Source organism: Desmodus rotundus, chromosome 8 (genome assembly GCF_022682495.2).
Source record: "Desmodus rotundus isolate HL8 chromosome 8, HLdesRot8A.1, whole genome shotgun sequence".
Classification (NCBI taxonomy): Eukaryota; Metazoa; Chordata; class Mammalia; order Chiroptera; family Phyllostomidae; genus Desmodus; species Desmodus rotundus.
In genome coordinates, this window is record NC_071394.1 from 104,897,608 (window position 1) to 104,903,607 (window position 6,000).

General features: G+C 44.3%; 1 long non-coding RNA gene across 1 annotated transcript; it reads left to right on the forward strand.

The window, feature by feature from the left end:
- The first annotated feature begins 3,051 nt into the window (after positions 1-3,051).
- Positions 3,052-5,531, forward strand: LOC123480321 (uncharacterized). The gene is made up of 3 exons (XR_006656269.3): positions 3,052-3,209; positions 4,559-4,761; positions 5,023-5,531. It is a non-coding gene; the product is annotated as an uncharacterized lncRNA (long non-coding RNA).
- Positions 5,532-6,000: the final 469 nt, after the last annotated feature.

Sequence of the window (6,000 nt, forward strand, 5' to 3'; positions counted from 1 at the left end):
GTCTCTGCATCAGAAAAAGCTAAGATGTTATTCTATATTTTAAAAACTTCCCCAAACTTAAAGTATAATAAAAACAAATTCATTCAACAAATTATTGTAGAACAATTGTCTTTCTATTTAAGGAAAAAACAAATTGAATTAGATCCCTACTTCATGCCACATATTCAAGATGGTTTGAAAAATTGAACATTAAAAAATTATAAAGATGTTAGGAGAAAATCTTCCCAAGATGGTTTTGGGAACCTTGGGGTCAAGGAGGCCGTCTTAAGTAAGTTACAAAACCTGGGAACCTGAAAGTACAAAAATAGATAAACTTAAGATTTCCACATGACAAAAGATGTCCCGTTAAAAGGAAAGAGGTGCTCATAATATATATAACAGACAAAAGATTATTTTCCACATCCCCATAAAGCTGTAAATCAATAAGTAAAAGATAACACAAACAGGAAAATGGGTAATAGGTATAATCAGGAAATGCACAGGAAAAAGGTAAAAAACGTGGAAATATGATCACAGCAGGCATTTCAGGTTGACGTACTCAACTCCATGCCTACTGCTTTGTGCTTGGCTTACTGCATGCTGGAGCTTGAAAAGGCTCCCTCAGGGCTGAGCTTCTGCACGTGACCTGGCTTTCCCTGGGCAGATGTTCCCTTAAGAGAGCTCCTGACTCTGGTGGGGTTAAGGGGTCCTTATTTTTTGTGTTGGTCTGGTCTGAGTTCTTCCTGCATCAACATGGAGATCTCAGTGTCTAGATGAAGTCTCCCACTGCTTCGTGAGTGTTGTAGACAGGATGCAGCTGAGGCAGCGTAATCCTGGAATCAGGTGCAACGGAGGCTTCCTGGTTTCCAGACTGCTGAGTCAGCAGCTGGGGCACAGCTTCTGGAATCCCCAGATTCCTGGTCATAGCAGAAAGGGAGGCTCCTTTGGTGGGTCCATTCTGAGCTGAAGTTCTGGGAGCCTAGAAGCCCAACTGAGAACCTGCTTTTCCACCTGACCTGACAAAACTGTAAGCACCTATATTGTAAGTGTTCCGTATCAAATCAGGCCATTTCCCTAACCCCCCTTCTGCCTATCTTCCAACATAAACTGTCTGTCATCTGTTGCTGAACTCGGACACAGTGGTCAACCTTGTTAATAATGAAAGAAATACAAAATAAACTTCGATGAAGTCATTTCTCATTCATTAGAATGTGAACACTTTAAGAGGCTGATAAAATTCAGCGTTGGTGAGGGTGAGGGAAACGGGCTCTCTCTCGGAGGTCGGGAAGGTTGGAGCGGTCATTGGGAAGGGCAGTATGACAGTCTCCATCCAGTGTGAAATGGGCAGCGAGTCCAGCCCAGCATTCCACCTCTAGACATCTGTCAAAGAGAGATACTGCCACATGTCCTCAAGGAAACACTTTCCATGGATATTAATCACAGCACTGGGAGAAATGAAAAAATACCCATAAACAGCTGAAATGTCCATCAAGGAGGAATAGTTAAAAAATAATTGTACAATCGTCCTTTGGAATCCTCTGCAAGTGGGCAAAGAATGAGTGGAGCTCCAAGTACTAATATGGGAACATCTCAGACATATTTCCAAGTGAAGAATGAATTGCAAAACATGCAAAGTATGATCTCATTTATGTTTTAAAACATATACAACAAAAGTATATGTTTGTATTTAAACATGTGTCTGTCTGTATGAACACAGACAAAGGTCGGGAAGGGCACGGAGCAAGCTGCCCTGCAGGGCCGGGGGGGCGAGCTGAGGAGGGGCCGTGCAGCACTGTCGCTTGCTTCTACGTTCTAACTTCTGTTCTGTTTCAACACTCGAATATTTTTATAGGGAGAATATTGATGTTTTATACAATTATATTAATACCTAAATTAAAAGGTTATAAGACAGTGTATGGGCAAGATTTCAATTTTCAAATGTCAAAGCAAAAGCCACATAGAGATCGATTGATCATATCTAGGAAGAGAAAGAAAGCAAACATGACAAAACAGAACACCTTGAATCTGGGTGGAAGAATACAGGTATTCATTGTACTAGTCTTTCGACTTTTCTGTATTTTTAACATTTTTCATAACATAAAGATGGAACTAAAAACACATCAAATACACATCCTTGGACACACACAGTTTTCCTGCGCAAGCAGATTTTTCCAGATGTGGAAGCAAAGCCTGTGGCGCACTCAGCTGCAATTATGGCCAAAAGGCATTGGCAGTCTGTCTCCACCGTTTCGCAAAGCAAGTATCTCTCGCTCCTGTGGCCAGCGTCTTGAGGAGCCTGCAGATGCGTCAGTGTGGACTGACTGGGGTGGTCAGCAGGTCTCTCCCCAGTTTCTCTGGGGGCACAGTCAGGGCCAGGGCCTGTTGGGGAGCAGCTATTCCTCCTTTCCTCTCCCTAGGAAGGCAGATAGCCCATGGCTAACGGTGCCTTTAACATCAACTATGCCCCCACCCCAGGCGCATATTTAAACCACCCCCTTGAAGGGAAAGGTGACCATGGGTAAGAAGAGCTGCGGGCTTCTTCACAGCCACAGAAAGATTCCCCTCACTGGAGCTGGTAAATTCAGGACGCCTCATTCAGTTTTGAGATAGCAGTATGTGGATAATGGGGGTGGAAAGGGAATAGCAGAAGAGAAAAAAAAAGGGAATTGGAATTTTAATGAGAACCATCTGGAGTACTTGCCAAAGGGTGTAATGTTTTTAGTACAAGAAATTTCTCAGCTTAGTGAAGAAAAGAGCAATGGAGAAAATTGTTAGTTTGTGCGTACCCCCGAAACTGTCGTGGAACAGAACCATCGAGAACACGCACAGCAAGCCCGCAGGCCCCGGGTGGGGCGGGGCTGCGGGAGCAGAGCGCCTGCCTTCGCGCTGGTACTCCGCGGGGAGGAGGAATGCTGCTGCTCTGCCAGGGAGACTTTGAGGGATGGGTTGCGGAGGGCCCTGGGCCAGCGCCTGGAATCTGGGTCACCATGGAAACGGGCCCGCGGGTGACAACAAACACGGGATGGAATTTCAGCGTTCACAGCCAGGCCGCAGAGGCAGAGGAATGGGAAAGTTCAGGAAAGTTTTTTTGTTGTTGTTGTTTTTAAGCCGGGGGTGGGGGGAGGCACAGGAGGGAGCCAGCAGGGTTCGGAGTCAGGGCTCTCTGCCCGGCACCCCAACAGAGTCACCGGGAGCCAGATTCTGGAGTCTGGATTCTACATGATCAGTATGTAAGTGTCAACTATCCATATGGCTGAAGAAAACCAGGTCTTGTTGAATGAAAAAAAGATACATGTGATGGAGGAAAAATTTTCGTAGTTACTAGGCAGAAAAAGTTTTCAAAAGAATCAATCTATGGACTCCAGAATTTTCTTTTCTGGGGCTTTTAGAAATAGAATGGCCAGCATCACGGCTGGCCGGAGTCAGGGGCTGGGACTGAAGCAACCACAGAGACATCCACTGCGGGCCTTTGCTTTGCAGATGGGGAGACCGAGGCAGAATAGGAGACTGGGCCCCGTGTCCTGGCTCCTGATACAAGGTTCTTTCCTTAACAGCCTGTCCCAGGAGCCGGAAACAAACTCACAGTAGACCCTTGGAGTCCACAAATGGGCTCACGTGAAATAGTATAAACTGGCAGTGGTAGTTAAACAAGGAATAACAATTGCTTCAGAGCTGGGATTGTTAACCCTGGGGTTAGAAAAGGGGAGAAAATGCATAATGGATTGGCATTCTCAGGAATTGAGATTAATATGGTGGAAAATCCACTCCAGTTTCAGTTTACAACTAACCATCAGTAGCTGAGAAGGAGCCTCTGTTCTGAAAAGAGAAAGAGACTCAACAGTTAAGAATTTAGCAAAGACAGTTTTAAGATAGTTTTAAATAAGCAAAGTTACATAACCATTTCAAAAAATCATCTTGAAACTTCCTTAGCAAAAAAATGCCCCTGAATCAGCCAACAGGAAATAAGAAGTCCAAGGAATTTCTGGAAATAGGAGAGGGTTTTGTTTGTTTGTTTGTTTGTTTTTCAAGTGGAAAAAAAAGTTTTTAAGGAAAAAGGAAGCCCTGGCCCACGTAAAGATAGGGTTTCTGTAAAACTAATTTGAGAGCGGGAGGGAAAGTGTAAGCCTCGGGAATGGAGTACCCAGGCCCTGGAGGGCTTTGGGCGGGATCCTGACAACTCCAGCCCCCTGAAAACGGAGGCAAGAAACAGCCAGTTTTACGGTAAAGATGAAATTCCATTCACTGAAAAAATAACAAATCTGCACGAGACTGTCCACAGCCCCGTTGGTGTTTACAGAGGGACTTAAAGGGTTTCAGCACTTCGCAGTCCAGAAATACTTGCTATTTATCCTCAAGTCACTGATTTTCCCTAAAGCTCAGCTTTGTAATTTTTATCCTGAAATCCCCTATTCCCCTTACTCAGTCGTTAAAAATAGGGGGAAGTGTTATTCATTTTCCCAGCAAAAGTTTTTGGCAATTTACTCTATGCCAGGCCCTGAATATAGTGTTGTGATCATATCTGATTATTATTGCATCTTTGGCTTAATACCACATCTGAGTTTTTCATATTAAAATGCAGAGCTGACTGGGAATCTTTGAGCTTCTCATAAAATGCTGAGAGTTGTCCACCTTCAAATACTTGAGTACTACGCAAGCTTTAAAGAGGCCACTGCCCATTCCTAATGAGAATCTTCTGTTTATGATTCATGGATTAAACCCATATAATGGCTTTATATACATGCCCAAAATATGTGGATCCACAAGAGGTCTGAGAGTATTCACGTAAGTATGTATGTGCTCGTGAGAAACTGTGTGTGGGAGGGAAGGAAGGCAGGAGTAGAAACTGTTTTCATTTTAAAAAGCTAGGAGGGCAAGCAAAAGCTCTCCGTGCACCTCACTGAAGGAGTGGGTCCAGGGCAGCAGGGTGGGGGAAGCCAGGGTCATTCCTTTAGCCCTTGAAGAGATTACTCTTTCAAGGGAAACAGGGCTGGTGTTTGTTTTCCTCAGTACTAATTACACTGTTTTGATGTTTCTTAATCTCAGTGGTTTTTGAAATGTGGAAACCCTTTTATCCTTTCATGAAAACCTTATTTAAAAAAACCTCAATCACTCAGGTTTTCATTATCTCAGTGATAACATTATCACACTGAGAGAAAGGCACCCTGGTGGTGGCGTGCCTGGTGGCTCGATGGCCTCCACACCATGAATTCCGACACGCAGTATCAGCCTGAGTGGAAAGGGCTGCAGACAAGATCATCTCATCATCAAACCTCAGGGTGCCCAGAGGTTTGTCACGAGAACATACTCTCCAAGCAAGGTGTCCCTTTCTGACCAGTTCCAGATTGTACCCAGCAGAAGAGCAGAAGCTTAAGTACTTCCTGGATGTGCTCTGAGTGAGGGGCACAGACCCTTGCCTGTCCCCTCCCTGACCTGTCCCCATGACTTGCTTCTAGTCTTCAAGGAGAGAAGCAACCAGAAACACTGGAGCTATTACTCAGATGTTCTACACATGCTGTAGAAAGCTGAAGAATATAACTTCTTTTTTTTGCTAAAGTGTCCGGATTTTTCAACAATCTCATGAACCAGAATGTGTTGAACTCTAGTTTGTATTGTGTTGTCAAATATAGAAGCCCAACAAACAAACTGTATCCAAGTGATGTTCTGTATCCAACTAGGAAAACTGCAACATCATTTAGGAGGCTTTTGGTTGCAAGTAATATGAAACTCAACTAACAGAAGCTTAGGCAATAAAGAATTTATTTCACATAACCAACCCAGACCAGGATTGGTTAATTCCACAACCAAACAACATCACCCAGAACCCTGGTGCTTGTCCATCCTTAGCTTCTTGTGTCTTCCTCGGCTGTCATCTTGCTACCCAGATGGTCACAAGACGGTGGCCACAACCCTGGGCAATACAACCTCACATCAGAAGCAGAAAGAGGACTATCTCATCCTTCTGGTTCTGGTGGGCAGATGGCAGAATCAGAGCCACTGAGAGTTTAGTTGGGAAAGCAGAAC